This window comes from Emydura macquarii, unplaced genomic scaffold (genome assembly GCF_026122565.2).
Source record: "Emydura macquarii macquarii isolate MOO-44397 ecotype Brisbane River unplaced genomic scaffold, CSIRO-AGI_Emac_v2 contig_306, whole genome shotgun sequence".
NCBI lineage: Eukaryota > Metazoa > Chordata > Testudines > Chelidae > Emydura > Emydura macquarii.
This window is the reverse complement of record NW_027130443.1, coordinates 3,108,344-3,119,604: the sequence shown is the minus strand read 5'-3', so window position 1 is coordinate 3,119,604 and position 11,261 is coordinate 3,108,344. Positions and strand designations below refer to the sequence as shown.

The 11,261-nt window shown below is 52.2% G+C and overlaps 1 long non-coding RNA gene across 1 annotated transcript; it reads left to right on the top strand.

Moving 5' to 3' along the window:
• Positions 1–5,187: 5,187 nt before the first annotated feature.
• Positions 5,188–9,918, top strand: LOC137157015 (uncharacterized). The gene is made up of 2 exons (XR_010920958.1): positions 5,188–5,362; positions 8,532–9,918. It is a non-coding gene; the product is annotated as an uncharacterized lncRNA (long non-coding RNA).
• The last annotated feature ends 1,343 nt before the right edge of the window (positions 9,919–11,261 follow it).

Below are 11,261 nucleotides of genomic sequence, written 5' to 3'. Positions count from 1 at the left end.
GCAGTAGGGTTAGGACACAGGCATTCCCGGCTGCCAGCCTCATGCTCCTTCCATCAGAGTGGTGTGTCTGCAGGCTAGAGGGATGAATACATTCAGAGGCACGCCCCCTCCCCCCCCGACACACACATGCAGGTGTGTGCACACACACACAGGCACAGACCCCTCACACACACGCACACAAGCACACACCCCCCGACTGTGCCGTTCCATTGGCAGTGGGAGCATTCCGTGTGGCAGTGGCAACCGTGTGTCTGGCTCAGCCCGGCTGGAAGGAGGCTGGGGCCCTAATCTAAATTAGTCCCAGCTACGTAGGCAAACTCATGGGCTAGAAATATGCCAGTGACACAGCTCTGCCTACCCTTCAGCACACAGCAGCACGCCACCCCCCACACCAATGCTTGGATGAGATCAGCTCCTGGATCAACAGCTAACTGAAGGACCTGAGCACGGTGCAGCTGATGCTGGTGTACAGAGCGCCAGTTTGCAGTCACACGGCAGCGTGCTTTGGTTGAAAGTACATACCCACAACTGGTCACTTCAGTCTGTAGCTTAGGCGCACACCTGGGTATAGCAGAAAGCATCACTTGCTGATGTAACTCTCTCCAGGTGGGTAGGAGACTGCATCCCACCCTGGCAAACCATGACCTGGCCTCCATTATTCATACCTGTGACTTCTCAGCTGGACTACAGCAATGCAACATGCCTGGGCATGCAATATTCCACGCCTGGAAAACTCCAGCTGATCTAGAATGCTGTGGCATGTCTCCTCTGCAGCACTGGCGACCGTGAATACATCACACCTGTCCTCTGCTCCCTACACTAGCTTCTCACGCACCATCAAATCCAGTTCAAGCTCTCCATCCTTATCTTCAAGGCGGCAATAGCCTGGGCCAAGCGTATCGAAAAGAGCCCAAGGCTCGAGGATTGACAGCTCTGCCCCGCCAGCGCAATGGAACTGCACTGTCAGGGTAAAGCTCGTCTGTGCGGGAGACAGAATGTTCTCAGGGACCAGACGGGAGAACAAACAACCCAGAGACTAAGGACCATCTCAAACCCGCCCACCTTCCTCTGCAAGGGCCAAACACATTTCTTCAGCTGACCTCCGCTAACAGAAGCACACGAACATAAGAATGGCCATGCTGGTCAGACCAATGGTCCGTCTAGCCCAGTATCCTGTCTCCGAATAGTGACCAATGCCAGGTGCTTCAGAGGGAGTGAACAAAACAGGGCAATTTGTTGAGTGATCCTGTCGTTCAATCCCAGCTTCTGTCTGTCCGGGGTTTAGGGACACCCAGAGCATGAGGTTGCGTCCCTGGCAATTAGCCATCGATGGACCTACCCTCCATGAACTTATCTAGTTCTTTTTTGAACCCAGGTATACTTTTGGTTTTCCCCACTTCTCCAGACACTGAGTGCCACACGTTCACTGCATTGCGTGAAGAAGTTCTGTACGGGGAGATTTTGAACAGACCCTGTGGGACGAGGAGCACGTGATCGTGTATCAGACTTGTTGCTAACAGCAGCCAAAATTGATCGGCCTTTCAGGAGGCCTGTGCAGCCTTGGCATGACTAAGCCAGGCGGGGAGGGGAGCCCCTTTATCAACCTTTGCCTGACCCTGCTCTCCCTCCCTGATGCTCTGGTGGACGTGCTGGGATGTGTGTTTCAGGAGAAGGCCAATAAGCTTATTTATGCATGCCCTGGGAGATGTTTGGCCAGGCCTCAAGATATGCAAATTCGGTCAGAACATACCTCGCTAATTAAGTCCTCTGGTAATCTCAGGTCTAGCTTTTGAAGTTTTTTTTTTGTTCCTTGATGTGTTATTGTCTGCTAACAAGGATAAATGGGGGAAAGGGAGGGATCTCTGTTTGGACTCAGTAGTAGTGGTGGGTGAGTGAGTGTGTTTTTTGGATCCTACAATGACAGCTGGAAGATCTGGCCAATTGGAAAGCTGTTGCTGTTCCCACTCGAAAGCTGCCCCAGACTTCGGTAATTATTAAGGGTTGAGGGTTGGGGTGTTTTGCTAACCTGTTGTGGACGTGCGTAAGTGCTTGAACCTAAGTAAAAGTATACCTTCAAAGTAAGAGCACGCTCGTGTGGTGCTTGAGCATAAGTAAAGGTATAGGTTTGTAGTGAGAGCATTGTTGTGTTATGCTGTTTCTACCAGTCCATCTATCAGCTGGACGGCTGTGTCTCCATTTGATTTATTTCCTGACACCACCTCACACAAAGTAAAGTTACTACGAGCTTTGGGTTGGCAGAACCCTGGGTAACAGTACATCCTTATGGAAATCTGCTGCCGATTAATTTAATTGGGTGACTCCTAGTTCTTGTGTTACGTGGAGGGTAAATAACACTTCTTTATTCACTTTCTCCACACCAGTCATGATTTTATAGACCTCTGTCATATTCTCCCTTAGTCATCTCTTCCAAGTTGAACAGACTCAGTCTTTTTAATTTCTCCTAATATGGAAGCTGTTCCATCCCCCATAATAATTTTTGTGGTCCTTCTCGGTACCTTTTCCATTTCTAATACATCTTTTTTAAGATGAGGTGACTAGAACTGCATGCAGTAATCAAGTTGCGGGCATCCCATGAATTTATATAGTGTCATTATGGTATTTTCTGTTTTTTTCTCTATCCCTTTCCCTTGGAAACAATCCATGATGTCTCCAAGATCTCTTTCTTGAGCGGTAACAGCTAATGTAGACCTCATCATTTTATATCTATAGTTGCGGGTTATATTTTCCAATGTGCATTGCTTTTCATTTATCAATACTGAATTTCATCTGCCATTTTCTTGCCCAGTCACCCATTTTTGTGAGATCTCTTTGTAATTCTTCAGTCTGCTTTGAACTAAACTATCTTGAATAATTTTGTGTCATCTGCAAACTTTGCCACTTCACTGTTTACCGGTTTTCCAGATCATTTATGAATATATGGAACTGCACATGTCCCAGTACAGATCCTTGGGGGATCCTGCTATTTACCTTTCTCCATTGCGGAAACTGACTGATTGTTTCTACCCTGTGTGTCTTATTTTTTAACCAGTTACTGATCCAGGAAAGGACTTTCCCTCTTATCCCATAACCGTTCACTTTACTTAAGAGCCTTTGGTGAGGGACCTTGTCAAAGGCATTCTGAAAGTCCAAGTACACTCTATCAACTGGATCATCCTTGTCTACATGTTGTTGACCCCCTCAGAGAATTCTAATAGATTGGTGAGACGTGATTTCCCTTTTCAAAAGCCATATTGATTCTTCCCCAACAAATCATGTTCATCTAAGTGTCTGATTATTCTAGTTTTTACTATAATTTCAACCAATTTGTCTGGTACTGAAGTTAGGCTTACCAGCCTGTAATCGCCAGGATCACCTCTGGAGCCTTTTAAAAAAAATCAGTGTCACGTGAGCTATCTGCCAGCCATCTGGTACAAAGACTGATGTAAGGCACAGGTTACATACCACAGTTAGTAGTTCTGCAATGTCATATTTATGTGCCTTCAGAACTCTTGGATGAATACCATCTGGTCCTGGTGACTTAATACTGTTTAATTTACCAAAAATTTCAAATTTCAAAATCTCCTCTACTGGCACCTGAGTCTGGGACAGTTCCTCAGTTTTGTCACCTAAAAAGAATGGCTCAAGGTGTGGGAATCTTCCTCACATCCTCTGCAGTGAAGACCAATGCAAAGAATTCATTTAGGTTCTCCACAATGGACATGTCTTCCTTGAGTGCTTCTTTAGCACCTTGATCATCCATTGACCCCCACTGATTGTTTTGGCAGGCTTTCTGCTTCTGATATACTTTTTAAAAATTGCTGTTAGTTTTTGTGTCTTTTGCTAGCTGCTCTTAAAACTCTTTTTTGGACTGTCTGATTATACATTTATACTTGTTACACAGAATTTATGTTCCTTTCTGTTTTCCTCAGTAGGATTTGACCTCTAATTTTTAAAGGATGTCTTTTTGTCTCTAACTGCCGCTTTCATTCTGTTGTTTAGCCTTTTTTGGCCCTCTTACTGTTTTTTATTTGGGGTCTACATTTAGTTTGAGCCTCTGTTATGGTTTTTTAAAATACTTTCCATGAAGTGTGCAGGCATATCACTTTTCTTGTGACTGTTCCTTTTAATTCCCATTTAACTAGCTTCCTCATTTGTGTGTAGTTCCCCTTTCTGAAGTTAAATTCGACTGTGGTGTGCTTCTTTGGTATTTCTCCCCCTATCACCAGGATATTAACTAGAGCAATAGAGCAATGCCTGACTATATATTCAAAACCAAAACACTCTACTGCACCCATGTCTCCCCCTGGGGAGTGGAGAACAAACAAAACACATGCCATATGTTAGTTCTGTCCCTTAATGCGCTACTGGAAGGTGCTTGAATACTATGGTGTATAAGAACCTACCTTGGCTAGAACAGAGATGGGGCACAACACTGCTGCCCCAGGGACCCACAGCTGAGTGAAGGGGTGCATTGAGGGGTCCCTCTGCTCCACCTCCCCCCCACACCCCAGCAGTGCTTATACCCAGAGGGAGTCCTTGACCCTGGGGGAGATTATGAGCAACATCTGTTGCCCAACCCTTCATGAGGGAGGGAGGGAGCAAAGACGGGGAGTCTCCAAGTGGCTCCAGCCATGGCCTGGCCCTGTTCAGAGGCCGGGGTGGACTCTGGGACGCTGGAATGGATGGATCCTGGGGTGCAAGTGGCAGAGATGGGGCGATGGGGCACTGTCACAGGCTCATGCTCCCACTGCCACCCCGGAACCGGCCGGGGGGAGCAGCCCAGCTCCAGCCCCGGCCCGGCGGGGAAGGCGGAGGATCTGCAGCGCTGCCCGCTCGGCTCGGCTCGGGTTTGCATTGCAAGGAAAGCGCGCTCCAGGCTCCAGAGCTGGTGCTGCAGAGCAGGCGCTGCCGTCACTCCCGGCCCCACACCTGGAGCGGGACTCCTCCCCATGCCCCGCCAGGGACCCCCGGCCAGGGCCAGCGGCTGCCCTTGGGCGGGCGTGGGGGGGGGGTGCACAGGACAGCGCGCGGCGCGGGCCGCAGACCCCCCCCCTCCCCCGGCAGGGCCACCACACCCCCCGCCCGGCCCCGCCAGCCAATCAGCAGCGGCGGGTGGATTCAAACCCCGAGCCTGCGAGCGGCGGGGCCGGGCGGGTCCGCGCCGCAGCCTGCAGGGAGAGAAGGCAGGCGCCGCCCGGCGTGTTGCGCACGGACTCGCCGCAGGGGGGCGCGGCGCTCCGAGCCCGGTGGAGTCGGACCCGCCGGCTGGGAGTGGACCCGCCGCCAGCCACGCGAGGAGCCGAACCGAACCGAACCGAACCGAACCTAGCCGAGCCGGCGGCGGCGGCAGCAGCAGCAGCAGGTAAGGGCTGCCCCCAGCAGCAGGGCGATGGAGAGGGTCTGCCCGGGCAGCTGAGCGCCCCGCGGGGCAGGGCTGGCTCCTGCCTTCCTGCCCCCGCCGGCGGGCCCCGATCCGGGTCGCGGGTGCCGGGCGGCGTCAGCCCCGCGGGGATCCCCCCGCCCCCGGTTCGGTCCAGTGCCGGTCGCTGGGTGTTGACCCGCGGTGCCACTTCGACCCCCGGCTCCCCCTGCAGCGCCCGGGCGGCTAAACCCGGTGGCCCGGTCCCGGGGTGGGGGTGCGGGGTGCGGGGGGGTCACAGCGCAGCGAGCCCTGCTCCCTGGGTCGGGGCTGAGTTTCCCAGCCCGGCGCCGCGCACGGATTCTGCCGCCCGGCCCCGTGGCCAGCCGCAGTTACGCCGCTCGCAGCCGTGGCTGGCTGACGGGGGATGGCTCGTTTGCTATCGATTCACACCCGACCCCTCCGGGGCGGTGCAGCCTCTGCCCGGAGCCACCTCCAGGGCGAGCCAAGGCCGGCGACCCCCGGGCCGGCAGCCAGCGAGAACCCCCCCCCCCAGCAGCGGGTCCGAAATGACCCCGGAGTTGCTGGCTTTGAAAAACGTCCCAGCCACGCCGAGCAGTGGCACTGGCCCGGAGGCTCCGTGCCGAAGCCTGGGGAGTTTTCAGGAATTTTCAGCAGGGAGCCAGTTGGCAGGAAGTCAAAACGTGCCGTTTCTGGCGAGCTCTAGCCGGCCAGGGGTGTGTCTGAGGCTGGGGCCGGCTCTGCCTGCTGCTGGGGGGCTGTGGACAGCCCCAGGGCCGGGGGGGGCTCAGCAGAACCTGTCCTGAATCTAGGAAACTTTTTCCTGATCAGGTACTTTAATGTCCCAAACCCTCAAGATGACAGGTAAAATGCAGGGACTCCCAGGGAGGCAGAGGACCCAGAGGAGAATTCTGTGCAGAGCCTTGCCAGAAAGAGAGGATCTGGCAAAGTTTAAAAGCTTCAAATGCCTGAGAACTGTAGGGAAAGTCATTGCTGCGGGGAAATGTGGAGACAGGAAAGCCCGGCTGGCAATGCGCAGGCTGGCCTGGGAGTGTCTGCTCATGCCACGGCTTTGCTAGGCGAGCTAGCTGAAATGTCACTCGTAACAAGCCAAGGCGTGGAAGGAGAGAGTCTGGAGCGGCCGCGCTCACCCCCTGCTCGCCAGCCTCCGCCTGTGATGCAGAGGTTTAGTTTGAAACGTGGCTTTTTTTGTAAAATTGCTGCAAGTCCTGAAGGGTGGGGCAGGCTGGTGAAAGAACAGACCCCCCCCCCCCCCCCCGACATTCTGCCTGCCCCCAGGCGTATCCCCAAATGTAGGAAGGAGCTCTCTGGCAGCTGGAGACGTTCTGGGATTGGGTCCCCGTCCATCTGTCCTCGGGATAACGTGGGGGCCCTATTTCCAGTGAATGGGTTTATTTTTGTGTCACTGCCCTCATGCACTCTCTCATCCTGAACATTCCCCGGGTCCCAGACCATCACGTCGGCTGCTTTCTAGAGGGGAACGCAGGGCCTGACTTTGGCTCATTTCTGTTTGTTTGGCAATTGCTTCCTAGGACTCGGCAAGGCTGGAGCCGGCACTCGGGGGACAGGCTCGTACGCCCAGTAATGCCCAGGCCCCATGTGGGCGCTGCAAGAGTTACTGGTCAAAGTGCGGGCTGGGATCCCACACGTGCAGCATGCAGGGGGCTGGCAAAGCAGGTCTGGGACCTTTGCCGTTGATTTCGACTGGTGCAGGGCCAGGCCCTGGAGGGATGATGCGGTTGCAAATGTCAGTTGTTTTGCTGGCTAAGGGCATTTCTGCGCTCGCCAAGGTGGGGTTTTGGTCAGTGGGAGGCAGAGGAGGCAGCGGCTGAATGCCAGTGGTCGCAGTGTGTGCGTGGGGGGGGGTTCTGCAGACTGGCTGAGGTTCCCTTTGTCCAGGGGGTCCCAAAAGCAGCCGTTCTCTGCGCTGAAAGCGCGTCTGGCTTTGAGCTGCTGCGTCTCCAGTATCCCAGAGTTAGCGTTTCTGTGAAGGGCTCAGCACAGCCACTCGCCCTTCATTCGCAGAAAGCCTGGCAGGGTACAGCACAGGCCAGAGACCTGCCCCAGATTAATTGCCAACAAGGGAATTCTTTAGGAATCTCAGCAGAAAGGTCCAGAATTGCCTTGGCCACAGGGATTGGACCCCCGCTTCTGCCCGCACTGGGTGGCCCCTGGTCAGGGTGGCAGCACATGGCCATGGTAACTGCGGGGGATGGGGAAAGGTGCCCTCTGCTCAGCCTCCCGAAAGGCCCCACCCTTATCCTCACCTGCTTTTCACTCTTACCTTCCTGGCTGCTGGGGGTAGGGGCAGGGGGAGATCTCCACTGCTCTTGCTATTCCCCAGCAGCTGTGATGTTTGAACCCCTGGATAACCCCAGTGCCTGCCTTTACTGTTGTTCAAAGCTCTCCCAAGCCACACAGCCTGCAGCGTGAAACTGACCTGATTCTCCAAAGTTTCAGTGTTGCCCACAGGACTCTGCTAGCATGGGTGTAAAAGACCAGCCCCATAGCATCACTCCAGGCTGCTCAGCACAGCTGTGGGCGACAGAGGCACTGGCGCCATCTGCCTGCAGGCTCGGGTTACCTTGCTGACAGCTACAAACTTGGGTCATGGTTGTCCATTTCTCTGCACCCTGTCCAGTCATTCCCACCAGCCAGCACAAGGTGGGGGGTGAAACACACCCAGATGTGAAGGGTGGTGCTCTGCAGACCCTGCCAACAAGGGTGATGTTATGCGTGGCTAGTCTGGTTGTGAGCACTAGCCTACACTCTGCTCCCAGATCTAGGAAAAGACACAGGGAGTGGCAGTGCCCATCACTCTAGTGCCGTCTCACAAAAAGTTGTGGAACCTACCAGGAAGTGTGCATTGTCCCCCGTATAGGCCAGGCCGCAGAGATAACAGCAGGTTTGTCCCCACCAGTTACTCCTCAAGGGCTCTGAGCAGTGCTGTGTGTTAGATGTCTGGGTTCCATACTAGCTGATGTCCAGATCTTCACGTAAGGACGTTTGCTGGCATGTTTTTATATTCTAAATACAATTTTTGCAAGAGCATTTGGAGGTTGTGTTAATAATATTTTTAAATGGAATTTGTGGCGTTTGTATTTTGGCTAATTGGAGCTGTCCCTTTAAGAACAGGATGGAAAAGAGAACTTTATGGGAGAGGGAGTCTGAGATGGAGAGCAGTGCGTGCGCACGCGTGTGTACGTGTGCTTGTGTGTCCACTGAATGGAAGACCCAGCCCATATGAGCTCCCAAAATACATGGATAAACACAACTCTCCAGAAAGCACCTTCATTCTCGCACCTGTACCATCATCATCATCATCATCCCTACATTAGCACTTACGGAACATTGGCTGAGTCTGGATTCGGCTGATGAGAGTCTGTCACCTCTAGGTTGTCAGCTTGAATTCTGCCCACAAAGCAGGGAGCACTGGTGTACTATGCACTAGACTGCCTCACACTGTGTTTGTACAGCACCCAGCACTTTGGGCCTCTAGTCGGCGTTCCTGGAGCCCGGGATGACAGCATGCGACCTGTGATGTGTTGGGGAACTGGAGACACTGTGTGATCAGACATGCGGCAGGAGAAGGGGGAAGTCAATCAGAAGGCAGTGGACTACAAAACAGAGTTCATCTTTTTTTAAAAGAAACTCTCAATTTTTGGCTAATCTCGTGATTTGCCGGGGTCTGACTTGGGCTAGTGGTGCTGGGAGTTCTGCTGAGTGTTCTGACCTTGGGGAAGATGTGACAGTCGCTGGAGGGAGCTTTCTACATCCTCAATTTTCACCTGCTCCTCTGACCTGGGCCGTGGCCTGTCCCAGCACTAAGTGTGATCTGAAGGAGAGGAGGAGCTGTTTGGGGTGCTAAGCAGGGAGGGCCTGCTGGGGAAAAGACACTTCTCCTTTGGGCCTGACAAGCTTTATGGGGAACCCTGCCGTGTTCAAACCTGAATCAATGCCACTTGCATTTCTTTATAACCCAGTGAATCCGAAAGCAGCCAGGGGAGACCGTGAGGCTTATGAAGCCTGGAGGCTCTGCCCATGGGTGCATTGATCACACAGCCCAGTGGTTCACAGCACGCTAGGGTCACGCGGAGGCAGAGAGATGCAGCGGGCAGATGAGCGGCTGCTCCTGCAGCCCTGTGGATTCAAGGCTCGTGAGCAGCCATGTTTCCCACAGCTCTGATGTCACTTTTCCCAGTCTAAATAAAAGGTATTTATTTTTTAACGTTTAAATCCAATGATGTTGTGATACAAACCCCAAAGCTCAACTCCTGCTGCTCGCCCAACAGCCCCCACTCTCCCCAGACAAGCTGGGCCCAGGGCTCACGTGAAAGGCTGGATCCTGTCTCTGGATGATTGTGAGAGGGACCCAGCCATCTGTGCTGCTGACCTCGGCGTGGTATGGGGACGTCCCTGAGAGTGGGGGCATCAGGCACTTCACTCTTGCTCCCCACTGCCCCTCTCTCTTGCCTTGTGTGGGCAGAATTGAAACAAAGATGAGGCACCATATCTATTTTCTGAGGAGCCGCACTGACCCACCAGGCCAAGTGTCCATGTGTTACCCAAATAACAAATATTACAGGATCTTATTAGGGGATAAGGCAACAAGCCACGTTTATTGTGAACACAGAAACTTCTGTAGATAGTAACAAAGAAAATAAAAGTATCAACACTGTAATAACATTAATATTGTGCTTTACTTAGTGAAATAGCATTAATAATAATGTAAACACTAGGAAAACAGTATTAACATTATATCAATACTACAATTACAGAGACACATGTTTCAATTGATGCTTTCATTCACACTCACACAGACTGACAGGCATACACAGACAGGGAGACAGACAAACATACATAGGGATCTTCCAGATGTCATAGTTACCAGCCTCTTGGTGCTCATGATAGTCAATGGCCAGGTGACTAGAGCATGAGGATGAAGAGCAAGGTTCTGCCGATGCGCATCGGTACTCCTGGCTGATGTGATGTTGTAGACCCGAACCTCCAGCCTTCATCTTCTTGTCCCATTTTATAGGGAAAGGACCCCATGTAACTATGGGTTTTGCTCTGTCATGCTGCAACTGCCCTTGGTGTGATTTTCAATCACCCACATTGTTGCAAGCCTGATTAAATTTTGTTCTTTGAAATGGGCTGGCTCCAAAGTCATCAGGGTGGGTTCCTCTTCGGCCATTTGATCATCTTTGCTTCTTTCTTCTTCCCTCAAGCGTTTTAGGTGAGGTTGGTGTTTTCTTCATGTCTGTTTCCATATCCCTTACTCAGACCAATTGTTCAATCACTCTTTTTGTCTACACCCAACTCAATTGCTTGGCCATTCACACTTCAATCACTCAGGGCCAACTCCTAGCTGTTTAGAGCAAACCTTAGTTCATTTTTGACAGTGTCTTTCACAATTCGATAGATACATTACATTGCACAGTGTGGCTTTTGTACTTAGAATAGGATTTTTACAAATATATTGGAAGCAGGTAAAATTAACAGATAAACTGGCCAGTGGACATGGTACAGACATTTACAAACAATCTTAAAATTATACAAAGTGCAGACAGACTTGAATTAACATTTAAAAGGGTAGAACAGTAAGAGTCAGTTTGAGGTGTTAGCTTTTGATGCAGACTGATGTGCTTTTTGGTAGGAAGGGGGGGGGTATTGTGGCTCTGTTCTTACATATATTTCAAAAACAAGATTTTGGCCAACACATGATGGGCTCTGGTTGTGGAAGCCCTGCCATCTGTGCACCCCACGCAGAGCCCCTTCTGAAGGCAGCCGTCAGGGTGGAGTATTTGGGGCGTTTGCCTCGTTCTTCTAGGCCGATGGTGGCAGGCTGAGTTGTTGGGCT